Here is an 18,561-nt window from a genome sequence, read left to right on the forward strand (position 1 = left end):
AGAGGTACATAAAGAAAACGGAGCTAACAGTGGTCCCCGGGACACTAAAGCAGCAATGATGTATAAAGTCTCTTATCTGTACCCTGGTGCACACTGGCATTCACTCGGTCTTCACTTTCCTGGGAAGATAAGAAAGGATCAGAATAAAGACAAGTCCCCAGGACCCACAGAAGATCTGAGAGTGACTGAGAGGAGGACAAGAATTCTAATTCTAGATAGCCCTGGGAAGAAGTAACAAGTTTGAATATTTATGCCATGGTTTCAATTAACAAAGGTTACAAATTGTAAGGGAACTGCTGCTCTATTTCCGGGGTACATCTCTTATCACATCTGGCATAATCTAATCCATCTTTATTCTCCAGTGAAGTCTGACTCCCACTCAAACACTGTTTTCCTTTTCTTTAATCTTGACCATCTTCCAGGCTCCTCCACACTGAGAAAGCCTCCCTTCTCTCTGCCTGCGCATGTAGGAGTCCGTTGTGTACACATCTTGATTCTGTAGTGATGTTCTCATTGTATTGCCTATCATCATTTTTTTCCCTTCTGTTAGTAAGAGAGTTGACAGAGAAGGGAATATTTCTTTCCTATCTCTTTTTACACATCCAGTCTTACCATGTGCCAGTGAGGTAGATAGTGTAGTGTGCTTTCCACAGAAATTCACTAATGGTGAGATTATCCTTAGTTCACATCCAGTTGTAGCAGCCTGGAGCAATGAAGGGTGAGAAGAGGCAGAGAAGAGGAATGGATAATGGAGGAGGGATCCTAGCATTGACACAAGTGAATCGCTTAGATTGAGATCTGACATCTGGCTGTCTTGTCCCTCGGCTGAGTACATTGTAAAATGGTTGGGAGCCTGATTTTAGCAGCCAGTGCTCCACAACCTGCCAGCTAAGGTACTATCTGGTCTGTAACAGAATCTGTTTTGAGAATTAGCCAAGGCAGAATGAAAAACCTGCTGAAGTTAAGTCTCTTTCTACTGTGCATAGAAATTGGAAGTCATTGGAAAGTGGTTTGATGTTGGTTAATGAATCAGCCTGGGTTTAACACTGACATAGATTAAAACAGAGCCTATATTTTCCCCAGTTCTTTGGGTTCTATGAGCTCTAACTGCTCTCTGAGGAATGAGGTCCAGTTTTACACATATTCCTCTTACTTTATTTCCCTAGTCATTGGCCTCCACTGGGAATCTGACACGACCTCTAAGCTTTATTTAGTCCCTAAATTATGGTTTATCTGTGGAATGAGGATACAAGGACTCCTGGTCAGCTTAAGAACTATTCACCCTGATTATATCCCTGGGGCTTCAGTCTAGGCTCTGATAATCCAGAAAATGCTCTGTGTTCTCCATTTTATGTGCTGATCATTGCAGTGGGCAAGAAAATGCAAGTGGAAAACCATAGGAGGTCTGGCTTTGTGCACAGTGTTCAGACCCCCTGTCTGACAGTCAGTCGTTCCCTTGTCTAATGGAGGGAGAGAATTAGATTATCTTCCTGCTGAGTTTGTGGTTCTAAGACTTATCTATCAATACCTGGGGGCAGGGGGCAGGAACCTCCCAGGGCAGATCATTGGCACGCTTCCCAGGCAGTTAGGGTGATCTCTGCTCTCTTTGGGTATGACAGTGATGCTTCATTTCTCCCGTCAAAGCAGTCTTTTTTCCTGCAGCCTTAGCTTTTCAGTATAGTATATGTAGTTTTGTGTGTGTGTGTGTGTGTGTGTGTGCGTGTGTGTGTGTGTGTGTTTTTAAAAAAAGCAAAATGTCAGCATGAGATGCTGACATGCTGTGCTGAAGATGATGAATCCTATACATATAAAAAAATCATTGCTTGGCCATTGAGTCGTAAGTGTGTTCAGCAACCAGGGGGTTCTAGTGGAGAATTGTGGTAAATTTCCCTTTTCCATCAGGACTTAAGAAACCTTTTTTAAAGACATGGTGCCTGTACAAAGGAGTCCATCCAGGTCAGAGATGAGTCCTGTGATGGGGTCATCATGATTAGGAAACCTAAAATTGAGTCCAGGGTCGCAGGGGACCGAGTAACCCCGGAGGTGTTCCCCACAATCTTTCTTATCCTTTCTATCCTCCTGAGAACCCTAACGTCTCTGTGTTTTAGGATCCAGAGGCTCTAAACTCTTGGGTCTTTACATGTGCTGTTTTCTCACACTACATCCTGGTGGCCTCTGCTCTGCTTGTCTCATGCTGTTAAAACTTGTGTCTCAGCTTAGAGTCACCTGTCCTGAAAGCTTTCTTTGGCCTTTCTCCTTATCCACATGACCCCCAACCCTGCTTATGCTTCCACAGGCTCTGTGCCATGTCCATCTCATAACATCTACCATTATGTGCTCTAATACAATAAACTGAGTTGTCTCCCTTCCTTCATTTTTTGAGGCATTTAAGAAGAAATGGTGTGAATTATTTTTTTTTTTTCTTTTTGAGACAGCGTCTCACTCTGTCTTCCAGGCTGGAGTGCAGTGGCATGATCTTGGCTCACTGCACCTTTCACCTTCCAGGTTCAAGCGATTCTCCTGCCTCAGCCTCCCAAGTAGCTGGGATTACAGGCACCCGCCACCATGCCCAGCGAATTTTTGTATTTTTTTGGTAGTGACGGGGTTTCACCATGTTATCCAGGCTGGTCTTAAACTCCTAACCTCAGGTGATCTGCCCGTCTTGGCCTCCCAAAGTGCTGGGATTACAGGCATGAGCCACTGCGCGTGGCCTGTGATTATTTTTTAAAGGTATGATAGACTTCACCAGTGAAGTCATTTGGTTTTATGCTTCTCTTTTTGAAAGATTTTGGGTTTTGGTTTATTCTCTTCACCTGTTATAAGTTTATTCAGAATTTTTATTTCTTCTTGAGTCAGTTTTGGTTGCTTATGTGTTCCCAGGAATTTACTCATCTCATCTAGGTTATCTCGTTTGTTGGTCTAGTGTGTTTATTGTATTTTCTCACGAGCATTTTTTTAAAAATCTCTGTAAGGTCAGTAATAGGTTTCCAACTTCATTTCTGGTTTTAGTAATTTGAGTCTTCTCCCTTTTTATCGGTCAGTCTAGATAAAGATTTGTCAATTTTACTGATTTTTTTTTTTCAAAAGAGAAGATGACAACTTTTATCATTATTACAAAAGCAAATTTAACTTGTCATTTGAATAATTGCGTGAGCAGACTAAGGGCTTAATCCTCACACAGGCACCAAGTCAGGCACAGTAGGGAGCTACAAATCATAAGAAAAATATTTATTTCCTACCTAGAGCCCTCTTCCATGCCCTGGAATTAGGCTGAAAAACTGAGCAAACCTAATCAGTTCCCTTTAATCCTCTTTTTTAAATTAAAAAACAAAATGAGATCCAGATATTAACCTGCTATCTAGTGAAAACTAGTCACTAACTCCTGGCCTGAGAGATACCCACATTTCCTTTAGAACAAACAGAATAACTAATAGGTGTGTAAATTTCTGATAGCCCAATGTGTGAGTCCTTAAAATGCAGACCTTGCAGGCTCCGACCTGTTTCACCTACTGCATGTGGAGGAAATGGAGGTGAGAACCTGGGGAGTGCAAGAGCTCCAGCTCCCACGCACACACGCTCTGCCCTGTGCCCCAGGAAAGGAGCTAGCAAGGCCTTGGACTGACATCTAAAGCACTAAGCTGATGTGCCTGGCAGAGGGAAGCACAACATGTCATTCCACCTGTGCTGTCCACAAACCTGAGGTTTCCACATCGTTGTAAACGGCCCAGTGGGCTGGGCACAGTAGCTCATGACCGTAATCGCAGCACTTTGGGAGGGTGAGGCAGGCAGATCACCTGAGGTCAGGAGTTTGAGACCACCCCGGCCAACATGGTGAAATACTACTAAAAATACAAAAATTAGCCAGACGTGGTGGTGCATGCCTGTAATCCCAGCTACTCAGGAGGCTGAGGCAGGAGAATCGCTTGAACCCAGGAGGTGGCGGTTGCAGTGAGCCGAGATCGTGCCACTGCACTCCAGCCTGGATGACAGGATGAGACTCCATCCCAAAATAAATTAAAAAATAAAATAAAATAAAGGGCACAGTGGCAAATGTCACAAGGCAGAACAATTAGCATCTCAAGGATCACTTAAGGAATCCTGGTGTTTTCTGCCTAATCAGACACAGTGCCAATGTGTTTTTCTCTTATAGTATAACTGACATTTTCAAAGTACATACTTTTGATTTCATTGATTCTCTCTTTGGTTTTTCTGTTCTCTGTTTCATTTATCTGAACCATAATCATTATTATTTTATCTCATCTGCTTACTTTAATTTAGTTTACTCTTATTTTTTATACTTCCTTAAGATAGAAGGGTAGGTTATTGATTTGAATTCTTTCTCTTTTTTAGAGTAAGTGTTTATAGTTATAAATTTCCCCATGCATTACTTTCATTGCATCCCATAAGTTTTGATATATTGTATTTTTGTTATGATTTATCTGGAAGTATTTATTAATTTTCCTTGTAATTTGTACTTTGACCCTTTGGTTGTTTAAGAGCGTGTTGTTTAATTTACACATATTTGTAAATTGTTCAGAATTCCTTCTTTTATTGATTTCTAAATTGATTTCTTTGTGGTCAGACAAGATCCTAGTATGATTTCAATATTTTAAAATTGAGAGTTGTTTTGTGGTATAACATATGGTCTATCATGGAGAATACTCATGTATGCTTGGGAAGAAAGTACATTTGCTGCTGTTGTTGGGTGGTGTTTTATCTATGTCTGTTTGATCTAGTTGCTTTACAGTGTGTTAAGGCCCTCTTTCCCTTGTTTATGTTTTGTCTGGTTCTTCTATGTATAACTAAGGGTGGCATATGGAAGTCCTCAACTATTATTGTTGAATGGTCTATTTTACACTACAATTCTGTCAGTTTTTGCTTTAAAATTTTGGGGTCTGTTGTTAGTCATATATTTTCATAATTGTTATATCTTCTGAATAGGAGGAAAGTTTTATCATTATACAATGTTCTTTTTTTGTCTCATAACAATGATTACCTGAATGTCTATTTTGGCTCTTCTTAATCACTCCAGCTCAGTTTTGGTTACAGTTTGCACGGAATAACTTTTTCCATCCTTTTACTTTCAACCTATTTGTGACTGGATCTAAAGTGAGTTTCTGGTATACAGTATATAGTTGGGTCATGGTTTTTAAATCAATTCTCCCAATCTCTACCTTTTAATTAAATAATTTAATCACTTTAAATTCAATGTACTTTCTGATTTTTAGAAAAGTCTTAGTTCTGCCATTTACCTATTGGTTTACTATTTACCTCATTTCTTTTTTGTTATTAAATTTCTGAATTACTGTGTTCTTTTGTGCTAGATATTTTCTAGTGTATCACTTTTGTTCTGTTCTCATGTCTTTTATATATAGAGGGAATTGTTTTCTTACTGTTTTTCTTGGGGATTATAATAACATCTCAATTTATAACAATGTAGTTCAAATGAATACCAACTTAGTTTCAATCTGTATTAAACATGTCTTTGTAATCTGATGCTCTGACATTGGGGGCCTTATTGAACATGGAGAAACTGCCCCCACCCATGGCTAGCCACTTCCTAGGGCTAGTAAAGGACTCGCCTGCAAGCACACTGTTTATACGAACACCAGCCAGTCCAGAGTGCACACCCCACCACCTCCTGTATCGAGATCGTACATCCTGGCCTCTATTTCTCTGCCCTAATCACTCTCGGGTCATGTGCCTGGCAATGTCATCGTTTTGTGAAAGTATACAAACCAGCCCATTCTAAACGTGCTTACCCTGCCTTCCCCATTCCTTCCCATGAAAACCACAAAGCAGGTTCTAACCCATGTGTTCCCCTTGCGCGCTCTGCCTCCTGACTGTCCCTGGTGGTGTTACTCCAGGCGTCCCTGCATGGTTGTGGCGTGCTCTGTCCTCTCAGAAACTGAGTAAAGAACTATGTTTTCGGGGGCAATCATCTTCCAATTTTTTGGCCTCAACTTTCCTGAATAATGACAAAATTTACATTTCAAAACAATTGGCACAGTGAGTAGGGTTGTTTGCCCTAGATTTGCCAAACATGGAATGGAACGGAATGATAAGCCGCTGGGTCCGCTCTTGGTTTACAAACTCGTTTCAGCAGCTGGCAGAGAAGCCCCCTGGGAAGATGCTGCCACCTGCTGGCACACACTTGAACTTGGTGTAACTGCTTCGTCAGGTGTTGCTATAGATTTCCATTCTAAATTAAGACCTCATAGCTGAGTCTTCTCTGAGTTCTGCTCTCAGCTGTTACTTGCCTAGATTCCAGGAAGATGGACTCCTGGGGCTCCCATTTTCTGACTGACTAGCTAACTTGATAAAAGTCTCCTCTGAAGGGAGCAATCAATGTGTTGCTCCCCTCCAAGTGCCAAGGCGCAGACTTGATCAGTGGCAGGGCAAAACTGGTAAGTGGTGGGGCAAACTGAGTTGCTGCTTTTCTGTGCATTTTAGCATACCCTGTTGAGTAGAGGTTGAGTGCTCTACCTTTGCAGACAAGATCTTAAGGACATCCACCTTTTCCCACAAGTGCAGGAACGACATAACACTGATGTCATTCTCCTCCAAGGAGACTTTTTGGACACACTTACTAAGGATATCATAAAATGTTAGTAATTTTGGGGTTATATCGACAACATACTCCTCATTTGCAAATTGTACGTAATCTTGTAATAATCTCTTGCCAGATGCCATGGTGCTGGAAAGAGGTCACCCCTTTCCAAAACCTCTTGGCTGCCTAGGGAGCCCCGTGAGATTAACTGAGTAAAAGCACTGGGAGTTCATTAATCTATAATGCGGTAACATTCTAAAAAGTAAGTATACAGAAAGATTTATAAATGTATTGCAAACAATAAATATCTCAATTAAAATCGTATGGCTGTGGATTAATATCAGTATTTGGCAGCATGTACTTGAGTGAAAAGATATTTTTAAAAACAAAATAAATAAAATCTTATTATCAAAGATTAGCATTGACAGATGAAATTTACAATCAATTCGAATGATAGGGAATACTAATTTTGAACCCCAAATAAGTGAAATGTTATTCCCCAAAAGAATTTTATTCTTCTTAGTAGCAGACTTTTATTACAAAATTTATACTCAGAGTTTATTGTATTTTGAATTTCATTAATAAAAAATTTGTGGAAATTAATTATATGTGTACCTATAAAATATTGCCAAATTTGGTAACTTACTTCAATTTTGCCTCTTTGCCTCCTGCCCTTTTACAGGAAAAGCTTGTCAGCTCCTTTTATATGATTAGTAAATATGGGAAGTTGTCCAATTTATTTGACAAAGGAGCATAAATGAAAATAATGTCAATCCTCTTTAAAACATGAAAAAAATTAAATTATATGTTAGTAAATAAAATTTAGAACACTATTTAAAAAGTTAGAAATTATCCTAAGGATAATTAAACATTAAGCACAATGCCTTCTATTAAAATAATGTCTAAAGCCACTAACCATTCTTGTCTAACATAACAAACCAAACAAATAGACAGGAGAGAAAAATCAGAGGTATAAAAATTGGAAAGGAGGAGAATGACTCATGAATTGCAGGTAATAATTATATATTTGAAAGTTCTCAAAGTTTGAAAGTCCATTGGAATGCCAAAAAAAATCAGGACAGAGGTTGAAAACAAAGTGAAGAATCAGAACTTTTCTGATTCTTTTCTTGTTTTGCCAAGAGCAGTGAAATAAAAAATAATAATAAAAGTAAAAATATTCGGAATTTTTAAAACTATCTAAAAATGAACTTTATGTGAAAGATGAAATAGGACTTAAAACAAATTTAAATAAGTTGAAAGTTGTAACATTTTAATATTTTGCTGGGAATATATAATACGATAAAAATGACTCATCTCCATAAGCAAATCTAGTACTTTGCTCAATGCTCTAAAATATCTTCATAGTAGATCTGGAAATCAGTTCAAGATCTAAAACTATGAAGAAAACACCCAAGTTAAGAAAAAGTCACATTCAAGGCTGGGCGCGGTGACTCATGCCTGTAATCCCCGCACTTTGGGAGACTGAGGCAGGCGGATCATGAGGTCAGGAGTTCGAGACCAGCCTGGCCAACTTGGTGAAACCCTGTCTCTACTAAAAATACAAAAATTAGCCAGGTGTGGTGGCGGGGGTCTGTAATCCCAGCTACTCGGGAGGCTAAGGCAGGAGAATTGCTTGAACCTGGGAGGCGGAGGTTGCAGTGAACCGAGATCACGCCACTGCACTCCAGCCTGGGTGACAGAGCAAGACTCCATCTTGAAAGCAAAACCAAAAAAACAGACTTCCAACCTCCAGAACCCAGTGAGCCGAGATTGCGCCACTGCACTCCAGCCTGGGCAACAGAGTGAGACTCTGTCTCCGAAAAAAAGAAAAGAAAATTGGGCATTTGAGAAAGTGGCCCTCCCTCCTACTCTTTGAAGATTGGTGTGAAAGACAACTAATTTGTGGTCCTCCACACCTTGGGATCAGCCCTGAGTGGAGGCTCATGGCCTTCTCAGATATTTTCCAGATGTGCCCTGTCTAGCCATGTGTTGTGTACATTTTAAAAATTTTCCCTCATATCTAAGGCTGCTTTTAAATGTCTTAATTTTCCAAAGAGTCTCATTCCAGCTTCTAAAGGGCTTGGATATTCTATCATATTCCTCTGCCCATATTCTCTTGCCCTCAGGCATTCCTGGTTCTATAGTCCCCTGCAGTTTTCACCACCATGACACCACTACTGCCTTCTGCTGCTCCCACCAGCCTGAGACCCAAACTATGTCACTGTTCCTTATCTTAGTGTCAATTCAGGCAAGATGGAAATCACTAATCTCATTTATGAGGCCTCCACTCTCATCACCTTATCTAATTCTACTTACTTCTCAAATGCCCCACCTTCTAATATTGTCATATTGGAGAGTAGAATTTCAACATATGAATATGGGGGAAACAAAAACATTCAGTCTACAACACATGGCTCATTCAAAGGAACATAATACATCTCCAAAAACCATCCCTGAGGAAGTATATGCCTTAGATTTGCTAGAAAAAAAATCTTTTAAAAAATTGTTTTAAATATGCTCAAAATGCTAATGGAAGACATGGACAAAGAACTAAAAGAAATCAGAAAAACAATGTATGAATGAAATGACAATATCAGCAAAGAGATAGAAATTGTTATAAAGAATCAAATAGAAATGCCAGAGCTGAAAAATAATTAACTGAATTGAAAAATTCACTGGAGGGAGTCAACTGCTGATTCAAGAGGACAAAGAGAAAAATCAACAATCAGGGAGATAGGTAATTTGAAGTTATTCAGTCTGAGGAGTAAAAGGAAAGAAAATTGACCAGTGCCTAAGGGACTTATGGGACAGTATCAAGCTGACTATTTGAAATATAATAGCCAGAAACTCCCAAATTTGAGGAAAGACACGAATCTACAAATCTGAGAATCAAAATGTCAAAATAAAGACAATCCTGAAAGCACGAGGGAAGTAATTTATCACATAAAAGGGATCCACAATAAGACTATCATCAGCTATCTCAGCAGAAGGCCAGAAGACAGTGAGATGTTATATTTAAAATGCTGAAGGCTGGGTGCAGGCTCATGCCTGTAATCCCAGCACTTTGGGAGGCCAAGGCGGGCAAATCATGAGGTCAGGAGATCGAGACCATCCTGGCTAACACGGTGAAACCCTGTCTCTACTAAAAATACAAAAAATTCGCCGGGTGTGGTGATGGGTGCCTGTAGTCCCAGCTGCTCGGGAGGCTGAAGCAGGAGAATGGTGTGAACCCAGGAGGCAGAGTTTGCAGTGAGCTGAGATTCCGCCACTGCACTCCAGCCTGGGCAACAGAGCAAGACTCCATCTCAAAAACAAAACAAACCAAAAAAAAAAAAAAAAAACGCTGAAATTTCAAATAAACTTTCAACCAAGAATTCTATATCTGGAAAAACTGTTCTTTACAATAAGGGATAAATTAAGTAATTCTCAGACAGATGAAAGCTGATAGAATTCATTAGCACTAGACTTAACCTGTAAAAAATTCTGTAGTCTTTTGAGTTGAAATGAAAGTTCTCTAGACAGTAACTTGAAGGATAGTTTTTCTGGAGATAGAGATCCATTCATGTTCTGCATAATGACATTTTGGTAAACAATGGACCACATATACAACAGTGGTCCCACAAGGTTATAATTGCACTGAAACAGAAATGAATAGCTGAAGAAGAGGCAAAAGAAAAAAGTACCGAAGAAGAAAAAGAATGCCCCACAAAATCCACAGTTAAAGGTTTAGTAGAAGCTATTGTAGACCTCAAAAAGCCCTATAAAAATTTTGAAACATTGGGTCCCAAAACTGAAAGATTTTGATTAATAGGGAGGAATGTTCATGATGCACCACCTGCTTACAAGCAAATCTATGGTGAAACAAACAAGCAAGCAAACCATCATGGACATATTTCTGAAAAGAGTGACACCTCCTCAAGAATGTCAGGTAGATCCTTCAGGAGGTACTTCAGAAGAAGGCGTAGTTACCATAAGAGGTGGTGACTCCATGTATGTTATTGCCCACGAAGAACTTTCAGTGGAATAAGATGTGGAAGTGGAAGAAAGTGATATTGATGATCATGACCCTGTGTAGGTCTAGGCCAAGGTGTGTGTTTGTACCTTAGTTTCTAACAAAAGTGTTTAAAAATAGAAAAAATCTTAGAGAATAAGGATATAAGAGAAATATTTTTGTACAGCTGTACAATGAGTTCATGTTGAATCTAAATGTTATTACAAAAAGGTCAGAAAGTTAAAAAAAATGAGGTTTATTAAGTAAAAAAAGCACCATGAGCTAAAGTTAATTTATTATTAAAAAAGAAAAAATTTTAAATAAATTTAGTGTTGCCTATGTGTGCAGTGTTTATAAAAAGTACAGTAGTATACAGTAATGTCTTAGGCCTTCACATTCATTTACCATCACTGGTGAGTCACTTAGAGCAACTTCTAGTCCCATAAGCTTCATTCATTGTAAGTGCCCTATACAAGTGTACCATTTTTTATCTTTTGCATTGTATTTTTTACTGTACCTATTCCATGTTCAGATACACAAATACTTATCATTGTGTTATAATTGCCTACAGCATTCAGTACAGTAACATGCAGTCACGTTTGTAACCTAGAAGCAATAGACTATACCATATAGCCTAGGTGTGTAGCAGAATACCCATCTGGATTTGTGTAAGTGAACTCTACGACCTTCTCCTGGCAATGAAATCACCTAATAATACATTTCTCAGAACGCTTCCCAATCATTAAGCAATGCATGACAGTACTGGTTGTTTGATTATAATGTGTCTTAGTGTGGGTCTCTCTTTGGGTTTGTGTATTTAGAGTTTGTTGAGTTTCTTCAATTTGTAGAACAACGTATTTTCTCAAGTTTAGGAAGTTTTAAGACATTATTTCTCAATGTACTCTCTTTGCCTCTTTCTCTCTTCTTCTTTTGGGATTACAATAATGCATATATTGGTCTACTTGATGATTTTTCACAAGTTTCTAAGCCTCAGTTCACTTTTCTTTATTCTTTTGCTCCTCAGACTCAAGGATTTAAAATGACCTATCTTCAAGTTTGTTGATCTTCTGCCTGTTTTAATTTTCTTTTGATCCTCCCAGTGGAGTTTTCAATTTAGACATGTTTTTCAGCTCCAATTTTTGTTTGCATATTTTAATATTTTCTCTCTTCTTTTTAATATTGTTGTTTTGTTTATGTATACTTCTCTCAGTTTCTTTTAGTTTTTTGCTTGTGTTTTCCTTTTCCTCTTCGAGCACGTTTAATATAGATGTTTTAAAGTCCTTCTATTCAGCCCAATGTCTGTGTTTCTTCAGGGAGAGCTTCTAGAGACTTATTTTCTTCCCTTGAATGGGCCATGTTTTCATGGTTTTTTGTATGCCCTGTTATTTAAAAAAATGGACTTTTAAGAAAACAGCCACTTTGGTCTTTGCAGACCGACAGGAAAGATATTTATTAATTAACAGGGAATGTTTTGATCCTTAGTATAAACCTGGGTTGAAGACTTAAGGTTTCCTCAAATCTCTTCTGGGTGTGTGTCTTCCTTGGGTTTGTATATGTGCTTTTTTTCTATTCTTCTATATACACAGCTGCTTTTAATGTTTTCATTTCCCAAAAAGTCTCCCTCAGCTTTTTCCTGGGCATTTAAATGTTCTATTATATTCTTTCACCCACAATCTCTTTCCCTAGATGTCCATAGGTCTAAAGTCACCTTGCCGCTATCATGAAAAGTGACCGCCACCATCTTCTTTGGCTGTTTTCAGCCTTAGTTCCTAGACATGCTGCCTTCCAGCATAAAAATACGAACAGAGTAAGGCCTGCTGTGCTCTCTCCAGGTGAGGGAAGGAAATGAAAACTGGGCTGCTTCTCCCAGTGTCATCATGTTGAGGAGAGAATAGCAAGAGCAAATGAAAACACCACAGATATTTTTGCCATTTGAATGTAGTTTTTTCTTGAGTGAGTGTTCACTTGATTGCTATGTGTCTTTGTTTTCCCGAGCTCTTATATAATTATTTTAGCCAGTCTCTAGTTGCTGTTGATGTTTTAATGTTTTCATGGGTGAATGAGGGTGTGGAGCTTCCTAGTCTGCTATCTGGCTAATGTCAGTTCCTAGACCATTTACATGCATTTTTAAAAATGTGCTTTCATTTTTAGAGCAGTTTTAGGTTCACAGCAAAAATTAAATAGCATGTACAGAGAATTTTCATTTACCCTCTGTCCCTAGACAAGCATAGCCTCCCCACTTCCAACACCCCAGAGTTGTACATTTGTTACAATCAATAAACCTATGTTGACACATCATTATCACCCGAAGTCCATGGTTTCTATTACAGTTCACTCTTGGTGAACTGTACATTCGGTGTCATTGTAGAATGCCGCTGTACATTCTATGGATCTCGACTAATGTGTATCCACTATTATAGTATCATACAGTACAGTTTTCCTTTCCCAAAACTCCCCTTTGCTTCCTTTGCTTCACCTATCCATCCCTCTCTTCTTGACTCTTAACTGTCTCAATAGTTTTGACATTTCATACATCATACAGTATGTAGTCTTTTCAGATTGGCTTCTTTGAATTAATAATATGCATTTAAGTTTCCTCCATGTCTTCTCGTGCTTGATTGTTCATTTGTTTTTAGTACTAAATAATAAATATTTCATTGTCTGAATCCACCACAGTTCATTTATTCCTTCGCCTATGGAAGGACGTCATGTTTCCAAGTTTTGGCAATCATGAATAAAGCTGTTATAAACATTCCTGGGTAGGTTTTTGTGTGGATGCAAATTTTTAACTTTTTGGGGTTAATACAAAAGAACACAATCATTGGGGTCATATGATAAAATTATGTTTTGTTTTGTAAGACACCACCAAATTTTCTTCCAGAGCATTCATACCATTTTCCATGCCCACCAGCAATGAATGAGAGTTCCTGTTGCTCCACGTCTTCACCAGCATTTGCTGTTATCATTGTTCTGTATTTTGGTCATTCTAATAGGTGTGTAGTGGAATCTTATTTCTGTTTTAATTTCAATTTTCCTGGTGACATATGATATGGAGCATCTTTGCCATCTGTATACCTTCTTTGGTGAGGTTCCTGTTGAGGTCTTCAGTCCATTTTTAAATCAGGTTGTATCCTTATTGCTAATTTTTAAGACTTCTTTGTATATGTTAGATAACAATTCTTTATCAGATGTCTTTTGCAAATATATTCTCCCAGTCCATGGCTCACCTTTTCATTCTCTTGACAATGTATCTTGCAGAGCAAAAATTTTTAATTTTAATGAAGTCCAGTTTATCAATTATTCTTTTTTTTTTTTTTTTTTTTTGAGACAGAGTCTTGCTCTGTCGCCCAGGCTGGAGTGCAGTGGCCGGATCTCAGCTCACTGCAAGCTCCGCCTCCCGGGTTTACGCCATTCTCCTGCCTCAGCCTCCCGAGTAGCTGGGACTACAGGCGCCCGCCATCTCGCCCGGCTAGTTTTTTTTGTATTTTTTAGTAGAGACGGGGTTTCACCGTGTTAGCCAGGATGGTCTCGATCTCCTGACCTCGTGATCCGCCCGTCTCGGCCTCCCAAAGTGCTGGGATTACAGGCTTGAGCCACCACGCCCGGCCTTTTATCAATTATTCTTTAAGGTATTATGCCTTTGGTCTTATATATAAAAAGTCATTTTATATAGCCAAACCCTATGTCATCTAGATTTTCTTCTATGTTATCTTCCAATATTTTATAGTGTTTCATTTTATATTTAGGTCTATGATCCATTTTGAGTTAAATAGGAAGAGTGTAAGGTTTGCGTCTTTTCTTTTTTTTTTTTTTGTATGTGGACATGGAGTTGTATTCTACTTTTAACATGCACTCAGAGTCCTTTTTAAAGTAAGCAAAAACCTATTATTCTAAAAATATCTCAAAGTGAAAATCAGTCCTAGATGATGGAAAGGCAAGGATTTAAATCTAGGCCCTTATAACTGAGTCTCAATTTTATTCTCTTTTTTCCATGCTCTGTGAATTGATTCTCTTCACATATGACTAGTTTGCTATTTAATGTATTTAGTGCTTGTGCTGCTTTTGTTATCTCAGTAGACTTTTATAGTGTTTGGTAGGTTTTTTTATTCCTTGGCTCTGGAGGGCAAGAAAGTCCTGTTAAATGTCTGTACCATATCCAATATTTCTTGACAGGCCTGTACCTGAGCCACGTACTCTTCACATCTGGACTCTTTTTTTAATTTTGAGGTTAGCTTTGACCTAGTGTGGGTTCTCTCAGAAGTCACTCTCCGTCACAGTCCTGCATCCACAAAGGACTTTTCGTTCCTAGGGAAGTGTTACTCTTCCTGAGGGGCTGATCGGGGGAGAGAAGGGAACGCTCTGTGACATTAAGTGTGGGTGGCGTTTTTCAGTACAAGTTATCTAGTTACCCTCAAGTGAGTGATCAGTACAGGAAATAGAGTGCTTCAGGAGGCCGGGAGAAAGGAGTCCATGGTTTCGATGTTGGAGAATAGATGTGGATAAAGAAGTCAGAGAATGCCAGCACATCCCGGAGACATTGGAATGGCACTAGTGTGCAAAATATCTTACCTATCCCTGGACCACCCTGTTGAGTCACTAAATCTTCATTCTTCTAGCAAAGCGAGAAAGAGCTAGATGGAGACATATCCTCAAGTCTGATAATGCATATGAGTTGTGGGGAAGAGGAACCAGAAGTCCAATCCCAGAGAATCAAGGCATCAACAGCAAGATGATTAAAGTAGGGAACTGCTGTAGTGGCTCAAAGGGTCATTTTATATCCCAGCTGCTATCATCTCCAGAGGATTTAACCTTCTCTTGATATTCCATCTTCTATTCTTTAAATTTGACCATTTTTAAGATGTAACTCACCCCCACATTGTTGAGAAAATCCCGCTTGGATCACTCTGTTTGTACTGGAGTCTCTGGGGAACACAGCTTGACTCTCTAGTGATCTCATCTTGATTTATCTACAATCTTTCCCCACTCTCTGATTAAGTGGAAAATTGCTTTAGTGGAGGAATATTTCTTCTGTATCTCATGTTCAACACCAGGCATAACTTGCCCCAGTAAGCAAGGCACTTAGTGTGCTGTCCACAAAAATTTGTTAACTTGAGAGTACCGTCCTTGTCATCTGTAGTTGTGGCAGCCTAGAGCAATGTCCTAGGGCAGGCAGGAGGGAAATAATGGATAACGGAGGAGGGATTTGAAGTGTTGCAGTGAGTGGAAAGTTTAGATTTGTTCTTTTCCCTTCCTCTCTTGTCCCTACTGGTCACTATCCTTGGCTGAGTGCATTATAAAGTGGCTGGAAGGCTGATCTTAGCAGACAATTCTCTACCACTAAGCAGTTCCAATGCTAAATGCTCTCTTACAGAATCAGCTTCAAGAATCAACTGAGGCAGAATGGAAAAACTACTGAAGCTGGGTCTCTTTCTGTTCTGCATAAAAATTGGTAAATCTGGCTGGCCGCGGTGGCTCAAGCCTGTAATCCCAGTACTTTGGGAGGCCGAAACAAGCAGGTCACGAGGTCAGGAGATCAAGACCATCCTGGCCAACATGGTGAAACCTCATCTCTCCTAAAAATACAAAAAATTAGCTGGGCATGGTGGCACGTGCCTGTAGTCCCAGCTACTTGGGATGCTGAGACAGGGGAATCACTTGAACCCAGGAGGCGGAGGTTGCAGTGAGCTGAGATTGCGCCACTGCACTCCAGCCTGACAGCAGAGCAAGACTGTCAAAAAAAAAAAAAAAAAAAAGGTCAATCTTTGAGAGATAGTTTGGCAATGATTAACTTATCGGCCTAAGCTTAACCTTGGCATATTTAAGCAGAGCCTATCTGCTTGGATTCTGTGAGCTCTAACTGTTCTCTGAGGAATGAGGTCCAGTTTCACACACGAAAGTGTGCAGCCCTGGTCATCTTGTTTCTTCAATTCTCTTACTCCGCTTGGGTCCTTCCTCAGCCCGTGGCCTTTACTGGAGATCCAATTTGATCTCTAAGCTTTACTCACCCCCCTAAATGATGGTTATTTGTAGAGTAAGGCTGCAGGGGCTCCTGGTCAGCCAGAACTGTCCATCTCAATCACACCCCTGAGGCTTCAGCCTAGGCTTTGATATCCATAGAAATGCTCTCTGCTCTCCATTTTATATGCAATTCCTGCAGCAAGCAAGAAAATGTAAGTTGAAGGTAGTGTTGAGTCTCGCTGCCTGCCAGGAAAGAATTAAGTGTCTCCCCAGTTCCTGCTGCTCAGGCTGAGGTTCTAAGATGTGGTAATGTCTGGAACTAAGCCCAAGGGCAGAACATTGATGGAGTTCCCAATACATCTCTGCTGTCTCTAATGCTAGGAAATTACGCACTTGGAAGTGAGATGCGATTCTAGAGATGGACAGCACAGCAGCCCCTCCCTCTCGGCCAGACAGGCACCAAACAGAGTGATGCTTCCCTTCTCTACTCAACAGTTTTTCTTCTTGCAGCATTAGCTATACGGCGCAGTGAATGTGAATTCTACAGAAATGGGAATTGCTGGAGTAAGATGCGAACATGCAAAGTTCCTAATGGTTTCTGTGTGTCTATTAAAATATATTCTTTTTTAAGTCATGGTAAGTGTGTTCTGTGATCAGGGCTTCTGGTGGAGTATTGTGGAAATTTTCTTTTTCAGGGCTCAAACCACCTTCCTTTAAGACAGGATACTGGACGCAGGGAGTGAATCTAGATCAGAAAGAAAGGTTCTGAGCCTTGGATGTTGTCATTCTATTTTTGGGAACTCTAAAGTTGAGTCAAGGGTAGTGGGGGACTAGTGGACTGGGACTGTTCCTCACCATTGTACTGACCTCTTCATGAGTCACATGAGCCCTACCCTCAGTGTTATTCCAGGTCTAAAGGTGCTTAAATCTTAGCATCTTTACATATGCTTTTTTTTTCACAATGCGTCCTGGTGGCATCTGCTCCACTTGCATAATGCTGATCAAACTTCTGTCTCGGCTTAGAATCACCTGCCCTGAAAGCTTCCTTGGACCCTTCTCCTTATCCACATGACCCTCTCTCCCTGCACTCCCACAGGCTCCCTGCCATGTCCATCCCATAGCATCTACCATGGTGTGTTCTAATTGCCATCATTCCCTAACACCTGCTGCTTGAGAGCAGGAACTTGATGTTGCTCACCACTCTACACTGCTACTCTTTACTGCTGAGCCTGGAACTCAGGTTTTCAGCCTGTGTTTGGTGCCTGTCTGGCTGAGAGGGAGGGGTTGCTGTGCTGTCCATCTCTAGAACCACATCTCACTTCCAAGTGTGTAATTTCCTAGCATTAGAAAGTCTTGGGAGAAGCAGCCATGACAGGATGTTGCTTCTTCAGGGTAGCAGGGCTGCTTTATGGCGTTGTATCTTCTATGGAAATCCCCTTTCCTTTAAAATATTCATAGCTCATTGCAGACCTGGTTTTGGGGGAAACAAACCTGTTTCTGCTTTTCTCTTCCACAGGAATATTCCAGTGAGGATGGAGACTATGTGAGGAGCTGTTGCCGTAATGATGAGACTCTGACTAAAGGCATAATATGGTGGATAACCTGTTATAAAACACAGAATTTCTGCAATTCCTTCCCAAAGCCATATGCAATTACATAGTGTGAGACTGGAGTCAAATTGTATTGCCACCTCCTCCTTTTCCCCACGCTTATCCCTGTTCTCCTCTTCAAAGTTTGTATTTATCCTGGATTAAAGTGTTCCTTAAGCATCACCTGGGGAAGTCAGTTCCTTTGACTTTGTCTGGCCCATGTGCCACACAACACATTTCCTTAAGCCTGTTCCCAACTGCTACCGCCATTAGTATGCATAGAACTGCTTCTGGGTTTCACAAATACCTTTGTGATGCAGAAGGAAGATGATAGCACAGACAAATGGACAAGGATGTTGTAGACTTTGAGAAAGGAAGAGAGTATTGAACCAAGGTGAAAGCGAGACATTTTTAGCAAGCTTTGTTGAGATACAATTTGTAGATCATATGATTCACCCATTTAAAATTTACAA

At 40.0% G+C, this 18,561-nt stretch overlaps 1 protein-coding gene across 1 annotated transcript in view; it reads left to right on the top strand.

Moving 5' to 3' along the window:
• CHEK1 (checkpoint kinase 1) overlaps positions 1-18,268 on the top strand; it is a 100,815-nt gene extending 82,547 nt beyond the window's left edge. The window contains exon 14 of the mRNA XM_038005010.2: positions 18,016-18,268. The gene's annotated coding sequence lies outside the window, so the exon portion shown is untranslated. The remainder of the gene's footprint in view (positions 1-18,015) is intronic.
• The last annotated feature ends 293 nt before the right edge of the window (positions 18,269-18,561 follow it).

Source organism: Chlorocebus sabaeus, chromosome 1 (genome assembly GCF_047675955.1).
Source record: "Chlorocebus sabaeus isolate Y175 chromosome 1, mChlSab1.0.hap1, whole genome shotgun sequence".
Classification (NCBI taxonomy): Eukaryota; Metazoa; Chordata; class Mammalia; order Primates; family Cercopithecidae; genus Chlorocebus; species Chlorocebus sabaeus.